The sequence below is a fragment of the Oryctolagus cuniculus genome, chromosome 2 (genome assembly GCF_051225735.1).
Source record: "Oryctolagus cuniculus isolate XC-2025 breed Fujian yellow rabbit chromosome 2, ASM5122573v1, whole genome shotgun sequence".
Lineage (NCBI taxonomy): Eukaryota > Metazoa > Chordata > Mammalia > Lagomorpha > Leporidae > Oryctolagus > Oryctolagus cuniculus.
This window is the reverse complement of record NC_142868.1, coordinates 179,888,876-179,901,430: the sequence shown is the minus strand read 5'-3', so window position 1 is coordinate 179,901,430 and position 12,555 is coordinate 179,888,876. Positions and strand designations below refer to the sequence as shown.

The window sequence follows — 12,555 nt, the reverse complement described above, 5'->3', positions numbered from 1 at the left end:
CTAGAGTGCCACAGCACCGGCCTTTTTGTTCTGTTTTTTCAACACTGCCCATACCTAGGGGGTTTTCTTGTGATTATTGTAGTTAGAAGGAAATAAGACTCTTCATGAGACAAGAAAACAGTTACTCTCTTGCTATAGTAGATAGGAGTCCTGTGATGTTCTGATCCACCTTTGCTGTAAGAACACTCAGTGCCAGGAAAGGACCACTCGGCTTGAATGGTCTTTCAATGTGATGTACATAATTTGCTCCAAGTTTGAAATCTATGGGCAGAATTGGGATTCTTGACTTTCTAAGGCTGAAAGTCCCCTAAAGACATTTTCTAATGAAAAGTGAACTACTAACAAAGTGTTTGCTTTAACTAAATGATTGCAGTTAATTTCTTGTAAAGAAACACAGAAGCACACATTAACTTAAAATAAGCTCACACTGTTGTTTCTTGTAGTACAGCCAGGAAAAACAGTAACAAGCTGTCTCCTTCAAAAATCACATCCCTGGATGATATTCGAGCAACCTGGAAAATTTAAATACATCCACAGGAAAAACAATTTGAATTAAGATAGAAATCATATTTGCTAATTTCCTTTCTGCCATTGCAATGTAGCCACCCATGGTGTGAGTAACACTGATGGAGAAGGTATGTGGCGTCAGTGGCTCAGGTAAACAGGAACATTTGTGTAGGGGCCACAGTCAGTCTGGGGCCACAAAGGACTTTTACTATTTAGGGATCTTTAGTCAAATTTCAGTCTACACTGGCATTTTGTTCTACATTGAACTTAATAGTTGCTCATATGCTCTTGGAGAAAATAGGTACAGAACTTGAGCATTTTTCACTCCAAACACATTTGGTTTTGTGTTTAAAAGTTATCACCTGAAAATTATATGGATACAGATAATATTTACAGAAAAAAATTAGACAAATTAAGTCATTTTTAAGTCTAATACTCCCCAAGGTGATTATAGCCAATAATTTCAGTGTTCCTAGCCTTAGTCTCTTATTTACGTTGTGGAAAAGGTGCTGTTTTTATTCTCTAAGTGTTTGTAATGTTGAGAAGAAGAAAGGTAATGAAGATTCTTTTCATTTCGAGACTACTCTTTCTTTTCATTGCCATCTGATTTGCGAGCATTTCCAAGACAGAAAGGAATCTCCTTCTGTTTTTCCTCCTTAATACACGAGTAAATCTTGGTCAGGACATGTGGTTGAAGATTTTACTCCATCTTCTCTCCCACCCTTGTTTCCTCCCATTTATCCATCTCCAATTCTAAAGAAAGAAACAACCTGGAAATGAGCTTAGTGATCCTAGAAACTTATGTGAAATGTGATTTCAACATGGAGGGAGGCTGGGTGCTGGTCACCTTCTCCAAGCCCAGCTGAAAGGTAGTCTATAGAGCACCTTCTGATGGGCAAGAAGCAGGATTATAGGATTTCACATCTTTCAAATGGAGCTGCAGGCCTAATTTTGTTATACTTTTGCACATTGTAGGTTTAAAGCATGCTTGCCTATGGAAGGAGCTAAACAAATAATGTATGCCAATTCTAGGTTTCGGACACCCTAGCACAAAATTAGGATGATAGCAAAAATTCTGGTGGGATGCACCAGTAGGTCATCTCTTGGTAGATTTGTGAAGATACCTCCAGAGCCCCGCTGTTGGAAGTTTTGCTTACCTAGCAACTGTGTGAGGCTGCCTACCAAATGGCATTTTGAAAAGTTCAGACTTAAAAAATGCTTTGTTTTGTTTTTCTCTGAGTCTTGTCAGTACTATTACAAAATCTTGTGGACAAGTGATTTTTTTAGAGCTGCTAAAGTATTTGTATATTTTGTTCAAGATAATAGTTTTTTGTTGAGAATATGTCACTGTTATGTTCTATATTGATAGGATAGTCAGGATCATATTACTAGTAGCCAGAGGAGTTACTGATTTTTTTTTTTTTTTTTGACAGGCAGAGTGGACAGTGAGAGAGAGAGACAGAGAGAAAGGTCCTCCCTTGCCGTTGGTTCACCCTCCAATGGCCGCCGCGGCCGGCGCGCTGCGGCCGGCACACCGCGCTGATCCGATGGCAGGAGCCAGGAGCCAGGTGCTTCTCCTGGTCTCCCATGGGGTGCAGGGCCCAAGCACCTGGGCCATCCTCCACTGCACTCCCGGGCCACAGCAGAGAGCTGGCCTGGAAGAGGGGCAACCGGGACAGAATCCAGCGCCCGGACCGGGACTAGAACCCGGTGTGCCGGCGCCGCTAGGCGGAGGATTAGCCTAGTGAGCTGCGGTGCCGGCCCGGAGTTACTGATTTTTAAAAAATATTTATTTGAAAGGCAGAATTACAGAGAGAGAAGAGACAGAGAGAGATACACACAGAGACAGAATCTTCCATCTGCTGATTTACTCCCCAGATGACTGCAGTGGCCGGGGCTGGGGCTGCCTGAAGCTAGGAGCGTGGAACTTCATCCTGGTCTCCCGTGTAGGTGCAGGGTCCCAAGCAGTTGGGCCAGCTTCTGCTGCTTTCCCAGGTGCATTAGCAGGGAGCTGGATCAGAAGTGGAGCAGCCAGGACTCAAACTGGTGCCATACGAGATGCCAGCATCTCAGGCAGCAGCTTAACGCACTGTGCCACAATGCTAACCCTGCGTTAATAATTTTAAGCAAGGGGATAGATTGCTGGATTTTTTCCTACATATCAATTGGTTTTTTAAAAATAGGCCCTTTCAGAAGGTGCCTAGGACAAAGACTGCCCTCCCCACCCCCAACCCTTAACCCTGCAACACAACCACACAACCAAGGAAGTTGGCTATTGGTCGAAAGGCTGATCAGAACCTTGGAGAGCTCTAGATAATGCAGGAGCAGAACCACAGCTAGAAGCTTCTGTGGCTGGTGCCAGGCTAAAGTTTTTGAGCAGATGCCCACTCCACTTTGCTTATTGTCAAGTTGTTTCTGATTTAAGGGGACAAATCCCTTTTATTTGATTCAAGATCTCTGTATTTATCAACTAATTCGGTGTTTTGCAGATAAAAATCTTAAAAACTAGGGAAAATGCATGCCTTGAAGATCCCGTGCCTTATTTTGTGATTCTGAATTCCTCCCAGCAGGGTTTGTGGTACTGAGAAGAAGAGTGTCATAACCAGGAAGGGGAGCAAGATCACAGGGTTTCACGGAAGTATTCCCATCTATTAGATTGTCAGTTTTTCCATTTTTTCCCTCAAATAACGTCTTAGGTAAAACTTCAACCAAACCAAACCAAACCAAAAAGTACTAGCACAGCAGAGATGGTCTGGCTGAAGCAGAGTTCAGGTCTTGCAGGGCTTCCATTCTCCCTAATCCTGACTCCAGCAGTAATCTCTGAACACAGGTCCTAAATCACATTTTCCAAGCATATGTTCAGTTTGCTTGTCAGACACACTTCCTTAGTAGGTGAGAGATCTGAATTATATTTAGGATTACTTCCACCACCCCATATTAATCCCAGAAGTTGTTTTATATTGATGCCTATTTAGCTGTTTGTTTGGATGTCAGTGATTTGCATTTCTTTCTAATTAGCTTTTGTGCTTCCCAGAATCCACTGGGTTTTTAAAGATTATAATCTGCAACAACTTCAAATATCATTGCAACAATCTCAAATCTCAGACTCAATACACTCTGCTTACAGAACTAAAGAGGATTATTAGAATATTTAAAAATAAAGTCCTTGAGGATTGCAAAACTTTTCTTTCATTTTTTTGCATTACCATTATTTATTTTTGTGAGTGTCCTTTAGGAGTACATGATGTCCTGTCTCCTTTGTGTCTACTGCACTTTGTTAATGGGTGAATCTTTTCAAGAATAAAATCTTAAAATATTAACTGCAAGGTAAAACTCTCACTGTAAGGGTTGGGAGTGCTGTGCTGTTGTTTTTGTTAGCCAGATGACTATATATATTTGGATGGTAGTTACATGGGGAGGGAGTAGATTTGCGATTTGTAGTCCTAAAGTTAGCCAGCTTCCCTTTCTCCCACCCCTAAATTCATGTTATAATAATTCAATTTTAGAAAGCTAGGAAGTTGCTGTATTTGAAGAAATTATGAAAAACATGTTTAAAATAATCCCATTTAAGTTATGTGTTTAGATGATATATTATAGGACTTAAACATATAACCTGCTCTTTGCTGATAATACTTAGTCCTCTTACCAATAGAGAAATAGCAAATTTATTTTTGTTATCTTTTGTATTCTCTGGATGAAGTGATATTTTAAAAATCCATATGGGTTCAGTTACAGTTGTGTTAGAAATGTAAAATGTCTGGTCATTTTCAAAGATTTCCCATTCACATGAGCATAACACAAAAGCATTTTAGTTGAGAGAAGCATAATAAATTACTACAGCTGTTACCACTATGTTCTAACATATTGCATTAGCTTGTGGGAAATGTTCTATGAGGGTTAGAATTTAAGAAATAGTAAGGTCAAGGCTATTTGAAGCATATGTATTTAGAGTTAAATAATGCAAGATTTGTTCTCCAGAAGGTTATAGAACTGGCTAACTTTTTTATAGTTTGTTAGAAGATACAATTGAAGTCTGACCTTATAAAATGAAGAAAGGGCAAGTATAATTTTTAAGCTTTGAGACTGAAACATGGTGTGAAATGAAATATATGAAGTGTACTACTCTATTTTAAAGTTTTATATTTGTCTATCAGAAAGGTATGCACATGTGTTTTATATATACATATACATATGAATATACATACATGTGTAATATACACTCAGAAAACTAGGAAATTTGGAAAAACAAGGGAAAAATTCTTCAAAATAGTTTCTGACTATGAGCATCAGTTATTAATATTTCTTCCAGTAATTTTTCTAGGCATAGATTTTTTTTTTCCATGGAGGATTTGGAGGGAATGGGGATAACATGTGATAATAATGTAAATATATTTATATCTGTCTTCATTTATTATTATTTTAATGAAAGTATTTTCTAAAATACTGGTTGTGCATTATTCTTCTGAATGACTTTCACCGTCTTTAAGACACTTCTTATCTGGCATTTAGATTATTTGCAGTTTCATGATATTATAAATGACTCAGTGTACATTTTTGTTTATAAAGCTTTCCCTTCCTTATTTTTAGTTTTTTTCTTAGCAAGAATCTCAGAAATGGGATTTCTAGGGGTCTTGAGAAAGACCATTTTTAAGATTCTTTATATGTGTATGTATTTAAACTGTACCAATTTATACTCTCATAAATTGTACAAATGTACAAGTGCTGTTAAACCACATCCTCACCAACATTAGCTTTTTGCTGAAAGAAAGAACCACTAATTTTGGGTCAGCATTGTGGCATAATGAGGTAAGCCAACACCTGCAACATTGGCATCCCATACGGGCACCGGTTCAAGTCCCAGCTGCTCCACTTCCAATCCAACTCCCTGCTAATGTGCCTGGGAAAGCAGCAGAAGATCCCAAATGCTTGGGCCCCTGCAACCCTGTGGGAGACCCAGAAGAAGCTCCTGGCTCCTGCCTTCAGCCTGGCCCAGCCCCGGCTTTTGCAGCAGTTTGGGGAATGAACCAGAGGGTGGAAGATGTGTGTGTGTGTGTGTGTGTGTCTGTCTGTCTGTCTGTCTGTCTAACTCTGCCTTTCAAATAAATAAAGTAAATCTTTAAAGAAAAAAAGAGCCACTAAGATATAAACTTTGTTTTTCATCATATTGCCTGTGAAGAGTGCTAGGTTAGGACAGGTCAAATCAGTGAGTCCCATTGGAACAAGAAGCACTTTGTGGAACTGAAAGTCTGTCTTGGAATAGAAGTCAGGCTAATGAGCTCAAAGTGCGACGCTGATCCAGGGGGCACTAGGTGAACCCCGGGGGCAGGGTGTGGAGCTTCAAAGAGTGGGGGAGGAAGCACATTGGGCAAATCCAGTGATCTGTAGGAATATCCAAGAAGGGCATACCCTGGTGTTGTGTGCCACCCTGAGTGAGTAGGAATAGTTTTCCTTGGGGAGGGGCTCTGCTAATGTAGGTTGGGAAGGAGACCTGCTAGTATTGTTTGTGTGCTCTTTCCTGCTACTTGAAAAAGTTTCTTTTACCATGTGCATACATTTTTCAATGAAAAATTAGTTTGTTAAAAGGAGAATGAAGAAAATGACATTTCTTTGATTACTAATGAAGTTACATATTTTAATATTGTTAATCAGTTTTGATTTTATTTTATTGATGTGCTAGGCAGTTGGGCAGAATTTTATGGGAAGAGAGTTCATCTAATTTTTGTGTTAAATTTTAAATTTATTCCTGTACTTTCTTTTATTGATTGAAAATTTTTGTTGTAAGATTGTTAGACAAAAAAGTTTTTCCCTTAGAAGATTCCCCCCACCCCATCAATATTAGGCATTGGTGGTCCCAGGTCTTTTTTTTTTTTTTTTTTTTTAATTTTTTTTTTTTTTTGACAGGCAGAGTGGACAGTGAGAGAGAGAGAGACAGAGAGAAAGGTCTTCCTTTGCCGTTGGTTCACCCTCCAATGGCCGCCGCGGCCGGCGCGCTGCGGCCGGCGCACCGCGCTGATCCGATGGCAGGAGCCAGGAGCCAGGTGCTTTTCCTGGTCTCCCATGGGGTGCAGGGCCCAAGCACCTGGGCCATCCTCCACTGCACTCCCTGGCCACAGCAGAGGGCTGGCCTGGAAGAGGGGCAACCGGGACAGAATCCGGCGCCCCGACCGGGACTAGAACCCGGTGTGCCGGCGCCGCTAGGCGGAGGATTAGCCTAGTGAGCCGCGGCGCCGGCCTGGTCCCAGGTCTTAATTGCTTGCTTTTTTCATTAATCTCTCCAAAAACGTGAACCCATTTCATTGTTTCTCTATTTTGTCCATTATTGATTTCTTTATATATGTTTAAATTTGCTTCAGTTTGACTGAAAAACTGTGATTTTGAATAAGTGAAACTTGAATTGAGGAAAATGATATCTCCCACTTTAAAAAAATATTTATTTGATAGGAGGGTTGTGGGAGGAGAGAGAGAGAGAGAGAGAGAGAGAGAGAGAGAGAGAGAAATTTCATATTAACTGATTCACTCATCAAACAGCAGCAACCAATGGTGCTAGGCCAAGGCTGAAACAGGAAGCCAAGAACTCAGTATAGGTTTCCCACATCAATGGCAGCAGCCAATTACTTGACACGTGGCTGCTGTCTCCCAGGGCCTGTATTAACAGGAGGTTGGATTCCAGAGCTACAGGTGATTGTTGAACCCAGGCATTCAGACATAGGATGCAAGTGTCTTAACTGCTATGCCAAATACTTGCTTCTATCCCTCTCTTTCTGATATAAGAAAACTGAGAAACTCAGGATCAGTTGGACTTGTTCAAGTCCATGAGCCCATTGATTTGGGAATATAAGGTGCATGATGAATGTATTTGTGAGAAGTATTGTGGGGAGATGGAGAGTCACATGAATTTGAAGTATCTGTCAGATCAGGAAACCCTGGGATAGGGGAAGCCAAAGTAGAGAATCCTAAATTACCCATCGCACATGGGATTGATTATGACTACAGAGAGGCAGGTGCCAATTCTGTGGTTTAAACTGATAGTTCATTGAACTAAAGTGGGAGAGGTTTGCCAGATTTATATTCTACAGTGTTTCAGTTATAATAATGTATACTTGATTATCAACAGTTAGTCATCCTCTTTAGGTAACCAGTCCTTAAAAACAATTAGTGTAATAACTTCCCTAAACTCTTTTCAGTGTTTTAGTGAGAATGAATGAAGTTGGTGTTTTTTTTTTTACTGTAAATCAGTAAATTCTTTTGCATTTTCCTGTTTTGATTATTTTATCAAATAATCCTAATGCATTCTTTTATTCCTCATGTTTAAAATCCCATTTTTTTAAGTTTCTAACTTTTTATTTAATGAGAGAAATGCATAGGGGAGTGAGGGCTTTAAGAGAGAAGGAAAAGTCCAGAAATTAAATTGGGGTCCATACCGAGCAGAGAGCAGGCTGAGAGTCATGTGGAAGAGTGTGCAGGCTGGAAAGCATGGAGCTGGTGGCCTGCAGACCATGTGCTCCAAAGGCTCAGGGCAGCAAGGACATCCAGGGCATCGAGGAAAATAAGGGCCGGGCTCACCGTGTTCCAGGTCTTTTCTCCACTTCCAAAGGGAAGTGGTCACGTAGCCTGCTTGGTAGGTGGGCATACAGGTGGGATCAGGTAGGGGGATGAGATCACACAGGGGCATGGTGAGGGCATGGTCTTCCAGCTCACCCATCTACCTGCCTCCATCATTCCTCCTTCAAAGACTTTCTAGCCCTTAATCCTAAGGGCTATTGAAGGGCGTAGAATCATCATATCTTCTGTAGCTGTTTCCTGCTTATGAGGGGCATAGTGCAGGCCCTGCCTTTCCTGGGTCTGGAAGTCTCCACCTATCTTATTAAACAGATTCACTTTAGGAATTGGAGCAGTCTCAGCGCCAATGGCTGTGTCCCCTGTAATGGTCAGTTATTCCCAGAAGTTATTGAGTTCTGAAACATGTTTGTTAATTAGCATAAGCAAAATTGGAGCAAAACCAATAGTGAATGGTGTGCCCCTTAAGGTGGAAAGGTTACCCTTATGTAGATTTTAAAATCCATTTAGCTTGAACATAGAAAATTGTAATAGAAGAGCCCATTAGGAGTTTTATTATCAGTAGCAGTTTCCAGAGAGAAACTTCTTCAAAAGAAGAGGCAGGTACAGCATGTCTGCCTTAAGGTGTAGCAGTTTTGAAGCGATGAAAGTAAAGGTTTTACTTATCTTTTTGCTTAAGATCTCTGATTGGCTTACAGAAAAATCATAACGTGTCTTTGGAGTTCACCTGTGAAGACTTGAGAGGTAGAAGTTTAATCCTAATTTCACTGAGGTAGTCATGTTCCAGTAGCACCTGGTAAAGTCCCTTCCATTTAAGCTAATTTATGATTTGAAGAGGATCTTCTATGAATGGCTTGCTCAGGAATTTCTACTGTTGGAGCTTCTGTTAAATACTCTTTAATTCCTTGGAACACCTGTTGTGGCTCCCCTGTCCATCACAGTGTGTCTATATCAGAGCCTTTTAAAGCACATACAAAGGCTTAGACTCCAAGGCCTGGAATCCGCATTCCATAGAATCCTGCCATCAGCAATTCCCAATGTTGGAGCTTCTGTTAAAAGCTCCTTAATTCTTTGGAACACCTTTTGTGGCTACCTTTTCCAGCCCAATGTCCGTATCAGGGCCTTTTAAAGTTCCATATGAAAGCTTGGAATCCAAATTCCACAGAATATTGCTGTTCCCAGAAATATCCTTAGCTAGCTGTCTTTTAAGTATAGAATAGCTTCCTTTCTCTTGACTGAGAGAACACACTTTTTGGAGTTAGAACATATCCCAGGTAATCTGCCTCTAGTGTAGAAACCTGAGCTTTGTTTGGGAAGTTTTATATCTTCACTATCCCAGGTTTTGAGTTTAGTGGGATGCAGAAGAAAGTATCCCTTAGGCAAAGGTGTAGCACACAATAAGATGCATTGAAACAACTGCCTCAGTAATCCTGAGGCCTTTAACCATTCTGTACTCTGTATTTGACATTATGTTAAAGCATATGAGGTAGGAATATCAGAGACATGTATCCAAGAGTTCATGTTTGAGACGCTTAATAAACTCTAAAGAAACACCTGAGAATACAGGCAATGGAGTTTGACACTTAGACATAACTAGAACTTACGATGTGTAAGAATATAACAAACCAGAACAAGGTAAATCTTTGCTAACAAGTTTGATCATTAATGCTAATATTGTAGCTCTTTGAGGACAGAGGTCCTGCATGGGAAGTTAGTACACAGTGACTCCGGTTGTTAATTTAACAATCAACACTCTTAGATATGACGTCAGTGATCACCCGAGGCTCTTGACATGAGCCGCCTAGGCTATAGAAGCCTTTTGAGTACACAAACTCCATCATTATTCATGTTAGGAAACTAGCGCAGTTGGCCGCATGGCCCAGCTACCTGAGCCAGGCTCCACCCCCATCCTAATGGGATTGGCTGCTCCTGCTTCCCTGCCCGCCCTCCCGCAAAGTTTTAAAAGGGCCTGTCCCTGAACACATGCTCTCTTGGTCCTTCTCTCCTGCTCTCTCTCGGTTCCTCTCTCCAGCCTCCCCCTCTGGTCTCTTGGCTCTTGGCTCTTCTCTCTTGGCCCTTCCATCCTGCTCTCTGTCGGTTCCTCTCTCTAGCCTCCTCCTCTGGTCTCTTGGCTCTGCTCTCCTCTCTCCTCTGCTCTGCTCTATCCTCTCTCCTTGCTAGCTCCTCTCCTCTCTGTTTCTCTCTTATATTCTCTTTCTCCCTTTTTTTTCCTTCGCCGCCCCTTCACTCCGGTCTGTAGGTTGTTCCCCGATAAACCCTTTCCCTTACTCCGGTGTCTGGTGTGCTTTGCGACGGCTAACATTAAGATATAACAATTCAGACAAGGCCATAAGCAAAGTGGAAGTTCTTTCCTCGCTTCGAAGAAAAAATACATCCTTCTTTGATGACTACTTCTTTTCCACTGGAGTCTCACCCATGGAAGTCCTCCATGTAGGGACACTTTTTGCATGAGTATCCTGGCTTTCCAGGTGTGAAATGCTCTCTTAGGCTTTTCAGCCAGACCAGAATGCCTTTAGGGCTGACTCTGAGGTCACTGAGTGTAACTTACAGCAGTTGCCATTCTATGAGTCTGCTGTACGGACTACTTCTTACATTGGAGCATTCACTCCTCTTTATAGAACCCCATTTCTATTCTCTGTGGTATTATGTTATAGGCCCTATGCCTACTCTTTTTGTTTATCCTCATTTCAGATTTCTTTCTTCATGTAGTACCAAAGTTAAGAAGGATAAGAACTTTTTGAGTAGAGAGAAAGAGACTTAGTTTTCCCTCCTTTATAAAGAGGCTCACTAATTTATGCCTTCTGCCCCATCGCCTTTCTCTGAAGGAGCTTTGGACGTTTTCATGTATCTCCTATTCAAGATGGTGGAAAGTTCAAACATCCATTGGTTTTTCAAGCAATGCCCTTGTCTTAGGGAGTAACCTGTTTTAAGCCTTGCATATTTTCTGTACCCCTCCCTTCTAGACAAAGTGGTTCAAATCACAAATTACCTAATGAGTTGAAACGTTCATGTAGCGGTACTAGAGGAATTTTTGTCTTGTGTAGCATTTCTAAACCTCCCCTGATGCGGGTGTTTTCCAGTTAAGTGTGCATTGAATGGCCAAGAAGGTCAAATGCATTGCAGTGTTTTGAGAGATTTTAATCTAATGGAAAAGGGCTGGGTGGCACATCTTTACTATGCATTTAACAATTAGGCTGAATGACTTGAAATGAATTCATATTGGTAAAAGATGTTTGCCAACTTACATAGTTTCAGAATTTATTTTTTTAATGTGTGGTTATAGGCTTATAGCTTGCCAAGAAGCTAAAGAGAAACGGTAAAATTAAAAATTGAGGCATCTGAAAGCTTTTTGTTTTTGTTCAAGTACTGGCAAAAGGACTAGAAATCAAGAAATGGAATATTGTATATTTTACCTATTTATAATATTTATTGATGATCTCTAAAGGAAATGCATTACAAGCTATGTAATAATTTTTTAAAGTTCTGTCTATGTTGTTATACTCTCTTGATACTTTGAATATGTTCTTGAGTAGCTTAAAAGGAATTTCAGGCTTTTGAGGTGGAGAGATTTGCCAGGGAGGACTTGGTACTCTTTCCTTCAGATCATTTTCATATCAAGGAACTTACTTCATTCATTGTATGTTGTTGAAGTGCTTACCTTTTCTCTCTTATCTTCATTTGAACATCCCGTAAGAAGTATCCTTCCTATCAATAAGGAGCACTTAATGTTTTCTTCATTGTCATTTAATCCGAGTAAGCACTCTCAGAGGAGGATCAGCCAACTTTGACCCTTGACCATGGAGTCATAATGGTATCAGTGGTTTGATGTCAGGAACAGACAATGTTGGTGTTTGGAGATCCTCAAGTTTACGTGTTTTTTTTTTTTTGCTGAAACTTTTTGGAAGACCATTGCAATTGGAGGTTGTGGTCTCTTTCTTTTTAACCCATTGAAGTATTGCTGCAGAGGTTGGAATCCTTTAGTGATCGTTCAGGTGACTTGAATGCTGCATTCAATTGAGGATTTTGAGGATTATATTCTATAATTTTGTTCTTAAATTTCTGTGTAATTTGAAACACTGGCAAATTTTAGTGATACCACTTTGTAGATTCTGCTTCAGTTTCTTCTTTTTCTTCCTCTTACTCTGTGGATGGCTCAACACGTTCTTCTAATTCCTTATTGCTAACATTTCTCAATGATTGACACTAGGGCAACCAAAACTTCAAAATGTAAAGCTGCAGATGGGGGGGGGTGGGGTGTGCTACTATATTTTTCTTAGCAGCATTTATCTCATCTGATATATTTAATTTTTTTTGTTGTTTATTTTGATCCATTAAAATCTAAGCTCTTGAAAGCAAAGGCTCCACCCCCCCCCCCCCCCACTGCTTAGCGCATTGGCTGGGGTGCAGTAGGCATGGGTACATATTTGTTGAATGAAGGAATGTGAGCTTACTAACTTTTATTCCTTAGTC

At 40.6% G+C, this 12,555-nt stretch overlaps 1 protein-coding gene across 9 annotated transcripts in view; it reads left to right on the top strand.

The window, feature by feature from the left end:
• Positions 1 to 12,555, top strand: part of BABAM2 (BRISC and BRCA1 A complex member 2) — a 488,359-nt gene that overhangs the window by 145,656 nt on the left and 330,148 nt on the right. The window lies entirely within an intron of this gene.